Raw genomic sequence first — 14,200 nt, forward strand, 5'->3', positions numbered from 1 at the left:
AAGAATACGGGGACTCTGGTGTGATCGGAAGGAAGGAGGTGCTTTTTGGTTTAGCAAATGGGTTTCCTTGACCTGTGGGACGCCTGAATCTTGGCTTGGGGTGGCCAAGGAATGCGAGGTTCACACGACAACGTGCCTCCAAAGCACATTTGAGCAGATCAAAGCCCCAGCCTCGGACTTGGCTGAACTGCCTTCCCATTAACCGGTGGGCTACATCTGAGCATTTATTTTTTCGAGTCTTCGCCTTCAGAGAATGCGCTGGGCGCCTCTACCCGCGCGGCCCGGCGGGGAGGGTGTGAGCTTGAACCTGACAGCGCGCGGCCCCTAACGGCCCAGACCCGCTGTGACCGAAGGTTTGGGGTTTAGCAGGTTTTGCCTGAAGTGCTAACACTGAAACCCGACGCTGGGTCCCTGTTGCCCCTCCCCGCCTTACCGTCCCCTCCCCCTCAAGAATAAAAATTGCCGAATCCCTGGATCCGAGCGCACACACAATGCGTGGCTCCAAACCGCATTCTTTTCATGAATATTCATCGAACGCTTGGCTGGGCTCCTTATCTGCTTCCCCAGAGACATTTCCGCCTTGAAACGAACTCCGCGAACAGTCTTTGCCTGTGTAATTTTCACTCCGCTGAAATTAGTACAGCGCGCACGGGTGCATTTTTAGTACCTTAAACAGAATTGACGCCACACCTCGGTCTGCCGCGAGGCCACTAGCACATCTGTGATGGCGGGTTAAAATCGGACACTAGCATCGAGGTGGTCTTCCTGCTATAGCGGTGTGGATCAACCTCCCAGGGATTACCGGGGCTAAGAGATCCTCAGCACTGCGGGCAAAATGAATGAATCGGGACTGTAATTACCTATTCCTTTGTCTTGGCCTCGCGCATGCGCCTGAGAGCAGGGTGTGGAGGGCCCCGGCAGCCCCATCTGATCTCTGCATCACCCACCCACCCACTCCCTTACCAAAACCAGGAACAAAGGCGTTTACCCTAAATGTTGCGTGAAACCCTTGGACGCAAATGACAAGTTTTTCCCTCCTGTGTGTATATTTCTTCCTTTCCAGCCTATCTAATCGTTTGCTTTCTTAGTGATTTCAATTGATGAAAAATAAGATTAGCCTTGATGGTGAGGTCAAACTGTGGATTAAATATTTTTTTGTAACCGAACACTGCTATTTTCTTTCTAATACTGTTCATTGTTCTTTTTCCTGCATCGTTTTGCACTGCAGTGATGGTGGCTCTCTTAATTTGCATCAATTAACCGTTTCTCTGACAGATTTTTGCTGTTGGCCATTTGATTAAGGGATATTCGTCTTAAAATTGACAGTGGGTATCGCCCCTAGTGTCACCATTTGGGAAAAATGAAGACATTTTGGCATTTATGCGAACAAGATGGCCTACAAAACCCAGAGCTGAGAAAATGGTTACCTTATCAGGATCCTAACTATGTCTGTTTTCTCTTGATTTCCTGATTGTTCTCCCTTGATTTTCCTCATTGTTTCATTAGGGATCCCAAAGACGAACCCCATGGAGTTGGAAATCCACTGATGGGGAGGAAGAAGTCAGCTGGGGCTGCTGGGGTGAAGATGATGGTTGATTAAGTTCTTAATTTTTTTTCAATGTCTACCAGAAACCATGATATATATACATATATACATACCTTTGGTGGTTGATGGATGATTTTCTTACCAATGATGTATTATCCAAGGACCATGTATGGCCCTTAAGATTTCTTTTTGGGCTAGTTTGTTCTATCAACTGAAAGAAGACTTAACTGTACGAAATAGGAGCTAAATATTATATTTTCGCAATGGTACGTTATGCTTGAAAGAATTTTATGCTTAAGTATTCTCAGTGAATCCTGGTAAGACAACATGTGGCAGGAAAATGGAAATCATCTCTTTTGTCCCTTTTAATAAAAACTTGATATTGATCAAGTTTAATATAGCAGAGCCTTTACTTGGTAGGGTAGCTGCCTGGTACCCTCTCTACTTCATAGTACTGAGTGGGTTTTTTTGTTTGTTTGTTTGTTTTTTATGGTTTAGGGGGCTAGATGTAGATTTTTCTTTTTCTTTTTAGGTTTTGTTTTTGAGGGAGGGATGAGTCGGCAGACAGACCATATGCAATAGCAAATATATAACAATATGCCCCCAATTCAATGAGTCTCAGGTTTTTGAGCAAGGTAATTTTTCAATTGAATTCTAAATGATCATTTACCTTATTCTTTTATCCAGCTAGCTTTTTGGCAAGCTGTAGCAGGTGGAGAAAGGGGAAATTGGGCCTTGTGACAAAATGCACCAACAATGACTGTATTATCAGTGGTGCCAGTGGCGGGCCTCTCCTTAACTGGTGCTCCTGCTTTCTTTGTGGGCAGAAGAGGGCCTTCCCTCCCCCCAGACCACCCCAGGTTGAACATCTAATTTGAACACCCTAATCTGAATGGAAGAGCCCTATGGGCTTCAGCTCCTTATCTTTGGAGGCGTCTTTATAATCTTCCTGGATTTACTAGAAGATGTGATGTATTCTGTCTCTTTAGTTTTTGTCTTTTTTTTAAAAATTCACATTAAGAACAATCCCAAAGTATTGTTTTCCTTGGTCATAAGTGGAGTGTGAGAAACTTAGGTTTGGAGAGGATTTGCTCACTCTAAAATGGACGTCTGTAATACTTCACTGTGGGGAAAAAAAAAGCAAAATCCAAACCCTTTTTTAAATCAGTTAAGGTGCCATATATATTTATACACACACATAATTTATACATATAGACTCATGCTATAAAATAAAATTTAATTAATGATATGAAATGAAACTGATTGGTATAGACTATCATTTTATAGTGCTTCATAATAGTCTTTGGAAAATAATTAATTTTCTGTTTTTCTCAGTGTATATTGAAGGGAGAGCCTAGCTAGTCTACTAAGATGCTCACTTCTAAGTTTTACCAGTGTACCCCTGAAACAAATGGGTTGTACTGAGCATCTTAAATTAACATGTTCATTTACAGGCTTAAACATTCACATGAAGCACTACCGAACTTGAAGAGCTGTAATAAACAATGCTTACTAAATAAAAGATTTATAAAGTTGCTCTGCCTTATTTTTCTGATCACTTGTAAAATTTTGTTTTGAAAAATATCCAGAAAAGGCCTACCAAGTATCATTTGTCAAAAGCAATTGCCTTTGGTGTCTGATTCTGTTAAAAGAAACGCTTTGATTTGCTTAGGTCTTTATCTTTCTAATATGTAGTTTTTACCTACTCATTTTACACCCTTTTTATCAAAAGATTAACATCTTCTTAATGACTGTTTTAGCTGGTAAACTGGAAACCAGGTAACTGAGGAAAAGCCAAACGTGTAGATGCGTTGAAGTTCTGGGGGAAATGGGTGTGGTATCTGTCTTTTTGTCACGTTTTCTCAACTCACCGAATCTTTTCCATTTATTCTGACTCGTAAAACTTTGGATAACACAGTGCAATGTGAATTTTACTCTTCAGCTTAATTATGGTGGATTAATAGCAGGAAATAACTGAGGTTGTGGACAGCCAGAATTTTTTTTTAAAGAAAATAGTCTTGATCGGGAGGCTTCCTCGGGCTTAGTTGGTTTGAAAAATCTCTAGGTACTGGCTGGGCCACTTTGGGCAAATTACTTCAAACCTCTCTAAATTTCACTTTATAAAAATTGTTATTGTAAAATTGGAGTAATAATTCCTATTTTTAGGCTATCCGAAGGATGACATGTATGTCTGGAAAGTGTGTAAGGACAGTGGCTGGCTCTTAGGGGCCCCTTGCCCTCTCAGTCTGCATTATCAACACAGGCGGTGTGATTGACATCGATAACTAATTTCTCTATATTAAGCTGCAGTTTTCTTCCATGCTGATTAATCAAGACCTGAGGGTTTCCGTGTATTCAGTCAGAAATAGGATATTTCAAACCACATAGAGATACATATTTGAAATTCTGTGAGACAGAAATGTATGGGAATTTGCCCCAGAGTGGATTGAGTGAAGCCAGAATGGCCACCCTCATCAAATTTCCCATGGCTGCTTCTGGAACTCAAGAGACAGCATTTAAGTTCTTTTGAGAAAATATAGGAGTAGTCTTAAAACCACAGGCGCTCCCAGCCTGCCAAAGGAGGATTTTTGGTAAATGCCATTCCCTCCACTGCTATTAAGACAGACATCTAGGTAAGTGTCTTGTGAGGAAAAAAAAATGTCCAGTAAACCTTATCAAAAGTAAAAGATAATCACGTAGATAATCAGATTCTTACCAGGATAGAGTTAAAGTGCAATTTTGAAAAGATACAAGCAAGGTGATTAAAACAACATTCTCTTCTTCCCCCTGGAACTCAGAAGCCCGATGAGATGGGATGCAGAGAAAGTCTCATCACGTGTTTTCTTTATGCTTGCAAAGAATTTAAGTAACTTACAAAATCAGGCTTTCTAAAGGCAGCAGTTTTTTTTTTTTTTTTTTTTAATAAAAACAGGGAATGCAGGAATTGTGTGGACTAGCCAAGGCTGCCAGTGAGGGGAGGCTGTGATTGAGCATGCCTCGAAGTCTAGGAATAAATTCCTGAAAGCCTGAGAGATTTAGAAATAGAAGCCATCTGCAAACACAACAGGGACCCAGGTCATAAGGAAACATGTCAAGATGATATAAGAAAGTGGTGTTCAGTGGGGAAAGGCCCGGCGTTTACACATTTCCTTCTTATTGCTTAAACACTTTACGAACTTGTTTTTAAATTGATTTTTTTATTCTTTTGTTCATTTTGGATGAGGGAGGAAGGGCTGGTCTTCACTGGTTTGTTTCTTGAACTTTGCTTTGAAATATACGTTTCAGCTATGGTTTGTACACTGTAGGGCGTACGGTATTTAGAAAGTGTGACTTGGAGGGCTGAGTGTGGAGCCAGATTCACTAGGTTAAGAATCTTGTCTCAGCCATTGTCTAGCTGTGTGATCTTTGGTAAATTGCTTAGCTTCTCTGTGCCCCACTTCTCATCTATAAAATGGGGGGGGGTTTATAATGCAGTTATTATAGAGATTAAATGAAGTCATCACACACTTAGGACAATGCCTTATACATATTTTCTGCATCTCTATAATGCACTTTCACTGTCAAGTGGTGAGGAGACCAGCTTTCTTTACTTCATCCTCTATGTCTGTAGCTGTCTCTAGGCTTATTTCAAAGGTCATTATTGCAAGACAGGCTGTTGGTGGACAGGAGTTGGGAGAACATAGAAGTCTGTGGTTTAGAAAAATCCTCTTGTACTAGTTTCAAAAGTCCAAAGTGGGTAGATGGATACAACTCCAGCCTCCAAACTGAGTTGGTATTGAAATGAAAAGCAATGATGTGAAAGTCCTGAGAGCCTCAGAGAAAGGCTCAGTGTTTTGATATGTTGACATCTGGACTCCACTGGATGACCTTGGGTATTGACAGAAGTCCTTCATATTCCTGAAACTTGGCGTTGTGGTGTCCTGAATCAAGATGAATTCATTAGCATTTGAAAGGAGTGTCTTAGTCCTTAGTACAAAGATTGTATAAACCAATTTATGTGTTTAAAATCCTCAGGACACACCAGGTGCAGGCTTTCGCTTTCCCACATCCCCACCACCCACTCCAGGAGTAAAACTGAAGCTTATCTTATGCAGGAATGTGACTGTATCACCTGTTGACAAAAGTCTTTGGAAATAATTATCCCCCTGGCAACCTCAGTCACTGTGGAATCTTAAAAAAAAAAAAAAAACAAGGAAGTTCTTTGGAATTTCAGATATTTGAGATGGATCATCCTGGAATCTGGTTTGACCTTGTAGGCATTTAATTCTGGGATCTGCTTAACTAACTTGTTTTTGGCCTTCTGGATCCTTGGGCTTTGCTGTTCCATGAAGGTCAAGTCATTCTCATTTTGGCTAAATTATTTTTTTAATAGTTTCTTTAAATGGGTTTTTGACTCTTATGAATCAGGATGGTAATTATATTTAACTTTATCTGTCAAATATTCACTGTAGGAAAGAGATTTTGGATATGGTGATTGTATCATTTAAAAAACTTCATCAAAATTTTTTTCTTTTATATCTAGAGAAGTTTAGGAATGAAATTGGACACTTAATGAAATTGACTATTTATTGTATGTCATATGCTTTAGTTGAATTTTATCCCCTCAAAAAAATTGTTAAATGCATTTTATCTGTGAATAAATGAAAAATAGAGGGTTAAATAATGTACCTGAGATCCTGGAGCCAGGAGAATGTGACAGAATTTGAACCCGTGTCTGATGGCCCCACGCTATTCTGTCTTTCCCTTAAGTCTTGGCCATTTTATCTCATGTCATATGGACACTTGAGGATAAAACGGATGACATGTTCCAACATATTAGCATCTTCATTAGAGAGAGTTGTACTAAGTTGTAACATGAAGAATTATCATAGAAGAGATACAGCTTACAAAAAAGTTTTAATCCATACATATATTAAGTAACCTAGATGAGAAATTCTTCCTTGTCATGGTGAACATGGGCTGATGTCCTTAAGTCACCTCTGTTCTGCGATGATGAGGATGAAGAGGGTGAGGATGATGGCTCCTCTTCGGGACTTTGGATAAATGTGGGTAGTCGGCCCCTTCACTTTCCTCATTACACTTCACAGGTGGCCCACAGTAATCACTCAAATGCCTTACCTGTAATTCAGCTTTTAAAATACTCACCAGAGAGGCTAGTCAGCCCTCCTGCAGCTATGTAGTAATGGTTGCCTGATGAGAAATAAACCAAGCCCTAAATTGGCTACCCCCTTTTTTTTCTGCCTCCATGCAGAGTTCATTTACAGAAAGTTGGTGATAGCTTTTACTTTCTAAACTACAGCCTCAGTCCTTTGTAAATACTTGCCATCATAAGTTGAAAGCTCATAATTAAAACACTTACTCTGTAACTCAAAAGGACCTTGGACAATTTGGTGGCTTAGTCAAGGTCTCATGAGCTGGGTAGTGGCTGAGTAGAAACCCAGGTTATTTCCCAAAAAAGCCTCACTCCTGCCGCCCTCCCTTCTTTCTAATTGAGTCAAACTCTTACTCACTGTCCACAACTTAAAAAGAAAAATTCCTACCATTCTTTGGCTCTGATACCATTTTTTGGGAATCCGATCCTGATCCTGTGTCTCTCCCTGCTGCCCTCCTCAGAGACAGACCCTGGTCTGCATTTTGATAGCATCCCTTGTGCAGCTCTCTCGTTACTACCTGCCACTGCGCGATCTGCTCGCCATCTCTACTCCTCAACTTACCTCTTTTTTGCTCTTACACTACAGACATGTGGTTTCCTTCATATGGCAAAGAACTTACGGCATACGTTGAAGTAGTTTTTCCCATAAAACTAAAATGTTAGTATCATATCTTTGTTTTCCTGCAGAAATAAGGAGTGGTGCAGGGTTTGGAGCCTGCAGATGGAGGGATAGGAGTTTGACAAGAAAGCCAGTTGGTCTTAGACTCATTTGGGGGCTGCTGAGTGAGTGGAGCGGTCAAGCATGGTGCCCTGGAAATGCTCTGGAATCTCTTGGAAGATCCACCATGCACAGTGATGGACAGGAACTTTTATGCCAGTTTCTCGTGTGATCTGGCTTACTGGTTTGAGAGCTGCATAAAAGACATGGTTAAATCTTTTCTTCTTTAGAATTGTCATTTATAGTATTTGCGCTGATTTAGGAGATTTAAAAGGGCTAGAAGTTTCTGAAGTTGTCATTAAAATATGGAACTTAAGTACTTAAGTTGTTAAAATACTTCATAAAGCTTAATATTCGGATGTTTGAAACGGAGTTTAGCAATGTAAACTGTTTATGTGCATTTGTATTTTGAAAAATTGTGATAAGATTAGTTTTAGAGGAGAGAGTTTTAATTTATATTTAAAATGACTTATTTAGACATTTCAGTAGGTGGAGAATAAGCCTTGAGTGAATTTATATTTTTTTTCCCAGGGAAACCTGCCCTAAACAAGTGACTTTGCAGTTTTTGTCGTGCTTTTCATTATTACAGTTTTACAGGTTCAGAAATGAATATATTCCTAAAATAAGCCCAAATTAAAACCTTTTTTTTTTTTTAAGTTTATGAAGAATAAGATGTTAGAAAACAGCTTTTCCGGGTTGAACTTTCTAAATTACAAGTTTCCTGGATTGCTTGGCGAAGTGAATTTGAAAAGACCCACATCATTTACCCATTGACAGCTGTTCAAAACACCGTTACCACACAGATTAATACAACAGCCAAGTTAAATATTAACAAGATCTCAGTGGGGAAATAGTTTATCAAAGGCGAAAACAGTAGCAACCATTGGGTAACTGAAGACATCCCTGTTCCCTAAGGATAGAAGACAGTCTCCTCGGAATTGTCGAGTCTTTACAAAGTATCGCTTTAAGCCTCTCTGGGCTTGTCTTGGAAACTGTACAGGCAGTAGGGGTATTTTTCTTTACAAATGCTCTCAGCTGTTTCAGTCCAGGTCAACAGCATCTGTATTTGCCATAGACATATTTAAGATGATTGGAGAAAAGGAGCATCTAGAGAAATCAGTGACTTACAGGGGGGTAGATTAGCAATGACTTCCTCCTGCCATTACCCTGCATTCCATCAAGAAGGTAGGCTGAGGTTATGTGGCCACTTGAGTATTTACTAAGGACTTAAATGATTAAATGAGGGGTTCTGGAATCGTCTCTGAATGACTCATTTTCCTAAAGAAAAAAAGAAAGACTCTCAATTAACAATTGGTGGTGACAATAGCGCTTAGCATCTCATGGTCACCCAACCTCGGTGGATCCTGCCCCACTTAACCATGGTTTATTTTGGCACTAGGGTTTCCTCAGTCGCTCTGGTGATCTTTTGTTGAGACCTCAAGCTTTGAATTCCCAGGGCTCACCCAACTGGACTTTAGTAGAAACCTGCTTCCAGAACTTTCAGTGTGTCGTTTTCAGACAAATAGTAACAAGTGTTGGTAGCAATGTTGTCCAGAAGGCTGTTAATACAAGATGGACAGTGGTTTCCCAGGTACGTGTTGCTTCATGTGGCTCACACCTGAATATCTCTGTTCCCCCTTGTCAATCTGGCGGTTGACTAATGGAAAGTCTCCTTGAAAGTTCTATCGGTGGAAGAGACAGAAACACTAGGTCCCTACATTTATCTCCATCCTTTCTATTCTAACCGGTTTTGTTTCCACCATCCAGAGAGCTTCACCTTGATTTCAGCTATATGAAAGTCCTCTGGGTGGGTGGGTATCGGCTCATCCTAGGAGAACTCAACCGGCCACAGTGCAGAGAGAAGCCACTACACAGTGGAATTAGAACACATGATTCCACTAAGGTAAGAGCTGTAGTTTTAAATCCGAAAGGAGTTCTACTCATCCTTCTAAGCTATGATGTTTAATTTACTACTAACAGAATGCTGAGAATGTAGCAAAAACTGTATTTTACGAAACTGAATTTGAATGTCGGCAGGCTTCCATCTCTCTGCCTCACCCAACCCTGTTGGTTAGTCCTTCCTGCTTAAAAGATATCACTTTGTGGCACTTTAAACGTCAGTAGTAACACATTCTTTGACTGTATCCTGATTTCCAGCAGTAAGTATTGCCAAGTTAAGGGGAGAAGAAATGGTGGTTAGAGGAAGCAACTGGCGAATTAGTTAGGATTGGTCCTCATTCAATTTGTCCTAAACTAAATTAGGGTTTGTACTCATGCTACCCCCTTGCCTTCTTTAAGACCGGGAGCTATGACTTGCATGCCACTTACCTGTGCTCATCCCCACTGCTGGGCATACCACCCGCGGAGGCTCCTTTACCATTTTTGTAGTATGAGAGCCAAGAATCCCAGATAAAGGGTAAAGAAGTCCAGAATGATGTAATACTGCAAAAAATGTTACTGCTGTTTCTAAGAGGAGTGAAAAAAAAGCTCAAGCCAGTTTTGAGTTGGGCATGATTCCTGTTGCAAGAGGGTGTGAACTGGGGGAGATACATCTGAAAAACAAACCAGCCCCTCCCAACCGCTCAAACCCTTAGGGTATTTAGGCAGCAGAATAGAATACAATTGATGTCAGCAGCGCCAGCAGGCCCTGACTTGTTAGCAATTGTCTGCCTGGTTTACCTGGTAGAGGAAATACCTGACTGCTAGAACAAATGTTTTGGGTCGCTCATATGCACCACGGTTAGTGTGAGGTTTAAGTGGCTGGGGATGAATTCCCACTGAAATCTGATTCTGAAGATGTATTTAGCTACCGCCCTACCTAATTAACCAATCCACTCGAGAGAGGGACAGGCATGGGTAGCCCTTGTTAAATATGGAGGTTTGTAAAACCTTCTGAAAAGGAGGAAATGGCTGTACTTGAGGGAAGTGGCGATGAGGTACTTTTGCAGCCATGGTTCTGGATGGAGAGAGGGGAACACCATTCCTTTCTGTTCCTAAGGGTGTCCGGATTCCCCTTGTGTGGGCAGGATTTCTGGTAAGTACAGGAAGCAAAACTACATTGGTCTAGATCAACAGTCAATGACCTCTTGTTTCTAAGCCCCACCACTCCCTCCTTCTAGTGTTTCCAGGGGCAAAAAAGAGAAGAGAGCATGAGAGGAGGAAGGGGAGGGGTGGGAGAGGGGAGGATGGAGGCATATCTGCAGAAACAGGAATGGTAGACGCAGGGGTGCTTTGTTCCCACGTTTCTCTGCTGGGGCTGCCAGAACAGAGCACAGGACCAGGAGGCTAGAACTCCAAGGTCAGGGTGTTGACAGGTTTGGTTTCCTCTGTGGTCTCTCTCCTAGGCTTGCAGACGGCTGCCTTCCTGCTGTGTTCTCACAGGGTCTTGTGTCTGCGTGCATGCACCCCTGGTGTCTCTTTCAGTCCCAGTCTCTTTTCATTAGGGCACCAGCCCGATGGGTGAAGGCCCACCTCGATGGCTTCATTTGAAATTAATTAACCTCTTAAAGGCCCTATCTGCAAAGACTGCAGTTTAGAGCTTCAGCATATGAATGGGGGTGGCGGGTGGGGCACAACGCAGGTTGCAACAATTCGTGCTTCATATTAAGAAAAGTGGTTTACAGTGAAGAACATTTACAGCCCCTGTGCGAAGTGCAGTTTCACTTGGCAGGAAGAAAGGAGTGGGGAGAATCAGCTACACTCCAGCCTGACTTAATCCTCACGACTCCATGTGAGGCAAACATATATCCTCTTCTGACAACATGAGACGCAAAAAAAATTAATTTTGCTAAGATTGGCATTACTAGGACAGGTAGAGCCTGGTGTGGGATTCAAAGCCTATTTCTGTGGCTTTGTTGTACCAGGGATGGCAAAGGGTGTATGCAGGTACCCCTCCCTCTGTGCACTCGTGCTGGACATGGGTACATGGACGAGGCCTCAGAATCCTTCTCAACACAGTGCTCTAGGCAGTTGCCACCATTCAGTAGGCGTTAGCATGTGGCATTTTTCATTCTAGTGCTGTGTTATCATGCTTTTCCTCTGTGTGAAGCCTTTCCCATTTGGTTACCCAAATATGACAAGAATGAATAAAGGAAGAGAGAAGGATTTACTTAGTCCATGCAGTGTAATGAACTAGCCAATCTCGAGTAAATTAAAATAGAGTTATTCTGGGAAAGCCCATTTGATAGTGGCTCAAGAAAGAACCCTTCCTACCCTGTATGGAAGGGTTGACCTTCCTGCCAGTTGACAATCCTATTCTGCCATTGGTAGGGGATTCACCCGACTGAATCTTAACCACAGGGCAAGTTTTACTGGATGGATTAGAAGATACAGACTTTACCAGAAAGCAGATGTGGGAAGAATGCTTGGAATTTTCTAGGTTTCTGTATGGTGGACAGTGAGGATTGGGCAGTTAGTGGCAGGCATCATATGGAGTCTTTGATGACTGCAAAAACCAAGGCTAATGAATTTTGGGGCCTTTCCAAGTAATAAAACAAGTAGTGATACTGAAGGGATTTTTTGAGGGGCATTCTCAGCAAATGTGGATGTGGGGATATCCTCACTTAACACTTGAGAGGGTTTTATTTTTTAAAGCAGTTTACAGCTTTTGAAAGTGCCCTGTCAGGTGATTCAGTCATTGCCTTTCTGTTTCAAACTTCAAGTCACGTCATGTTGTGTTAACGATGGCAATAAAGAATATTACCTCATTAATCCACAATGTAATTGAATATAATAATTCAATCTGACTATACTCGATGAGCCACCAGCCCTACACTAACTGAAAGCTGGTAATGTTTATTATCTTTTATTAAAAATTTTCACCGGTAAATTATTTCCGGCATAAAACCTGCAATGGGGGTTGCTGTAGAATTTTTTATCTTAAGTCTTTAATTCAAACAACATCTACCGCCGAGCCCACGTCTGTGGTTTTCGGTGCTCGCTTTCTGGTCAATAGCACCTTCCTCCATTCATTCCAGAAAACTGGGATCTTTCTGCTGACAAAGTTCTGTAAAGTCTATCTTGTAATTACCCCTCACATACGTCCGTCCATTTCCCTGTACACTGAGTCACGGATCTAGTCGAAGCTTCTGTCCCTCCCCTTGACTGCTCCCCTAATGCTCCTCTGAATCTAAGCACGGCATGCCTGTGCCTAAGACTTTTATATCAAGATTTTCTGTTACACTTGGAATAAAACATCAAAGTCCTTTGCTGACCTGTGAGTTCCTGCGTGTTCATCTTTTCCCATTTCCCTCTTCTGCCTCCTTGCATCCTCTCTCTCACCCACCCTCTGTTCCCACGTGGCCTGCCTTTCAGGTCTCCCAACGCTCCAGGCTCTTTCCTGCTGTCCTCCTGCCTGGAATATTCTTTTCCCCACTGTCCAAGTGCTCCTCAGCCTAACTGCCACTTTCTCAGAGGCGCTTCTCCTGACTGTCCCCACTCCTCTCACAGCATTTGGCATTTTTGCCCCCACATTTATCAGAACTGATGTGATTGATTAGTGTCTCTTCTCCTCTAGACGGAGAGACCCAGGAGGCAGGGATGTGTCGGTTCTGTTGACCCATAACAGCGCTGTACAACAGTTCTGGTCCATCCCGAGGAAGCCTTACTTGTCCGGTGTCGAAGGTTGCCCATAGTCCATTATATTCATGGAGGGCACACGTCTTCTGAAAGTCACCTTTGGCAGCTGAGACGACTTCCGTTTATGGACACTAAATTTCACCTCATCAGTTGTGCTTACTCTGAAGATGAATATCTGATGAGCTCCAATTAGTGTAATTATTCGGTTTCCAAGCAGTAACCTTAGTAGTAATTGTTCTAAAGCCCTGTGACATTACGAGTAATTAGTCCTACTAATTACTGCTTCCAAGCTTTCTCCTAAGGTAGAGTCTCAAAGGAAAAATGAAATTGTGTTGTTATTTGGGAAACGAATAGTATGACGTTGTGGGTTGTTTTTTTTTTCCCCAGAAATAAACCACAAGGAATGAAAGCTGGTGCTCATGGTCGTTCTGTTTCTCATCTGTTCCTCCCAAGTTGTTGAATGCCATGGGTCTGCTACGGATCCATTATACTGAACGTCTTAACCAATGCATTTTCATAACAGTCTTTGTGAAGTCAGGAGTGTTAGGCCTCCAGATGGTTTTAAATCTGAACACACTCGTGGATTGTAAACCTGCTGAAGTAAATATGAATTTAACCCTGGTTCTGTGCAGGGACCACTTACTTTAAATGCTGAGTTCCTCCAGTCCAGGACTTTGCTTTGTTCATCTTTGGATGTCAGTTTCTAGCACAAAACCTATGGTCCAGTAAGGGCTGAAGGCACTGAAGGACACTGGTTTATGGCCGTTTGACAAATAAGGCATATTTCAGAGTGTTGGGAACCACATCTGGGAACCAGCTTGCAATGAACCTTTAGCAAATATCACAGGGTTTTCTTTGGGGTGGGCGGGATAAACACAATTAAGACTACATCTGTGATTTACTCTTCAGCCCCTCATTTACACGTACTCCTGGATGGTCAGTATCAGCTTTCCTTGTCTCATCCCTGAGTGTCTTTGGCCTCAGTTTGAACTGAGATTCTTAAAGATAAATATTTCATGTTAACCCTGAGATCTCTCACAGGTCAGTGTCTAGTTTTCGAAAGCTGATCCTTAACGATGGAATTCTTGTTAACGAAAAAAAGATTTGTAGTTTTTTTTTTTACAATGATAGGACACTGGTTTCTAAAGTAACCTGTGGTTAAGAAATAATAATGCAGGTTTCCAGGAAGCAAGTCTAATCTGACAAT

At 41.8% G+C, this 14,200-nt stretch overlaps 1 protein-coding gene across 1 annotated transcript in view; it reads left to right on the forward strand.

Annotated features, from left to right (window-relative positions):
* Positions 1 to 14,200, forward strand: part of BASP1 (brain abundant membrane attached signal protein 1) — a 52,537-nt gene that overhangs the window by 751 nt on the left and 37,586 nt on the right. The window lies entirely within an intron of this gene.

Source organism: Camelus bactrianus, chromosome 3 (genome assembly GCF_048773025.1).
Source record: "Camelus bactrianus isolate YW-2024 breed Bactrian camel chromosome 3, ASM4877302v1, whole genome shotgun sequence".
NCBI lineage: Eukaryota > Metazoa > Chordata > Mammalia > Artiodactyla > Camelidae > Camelus > Camelus bactrianus.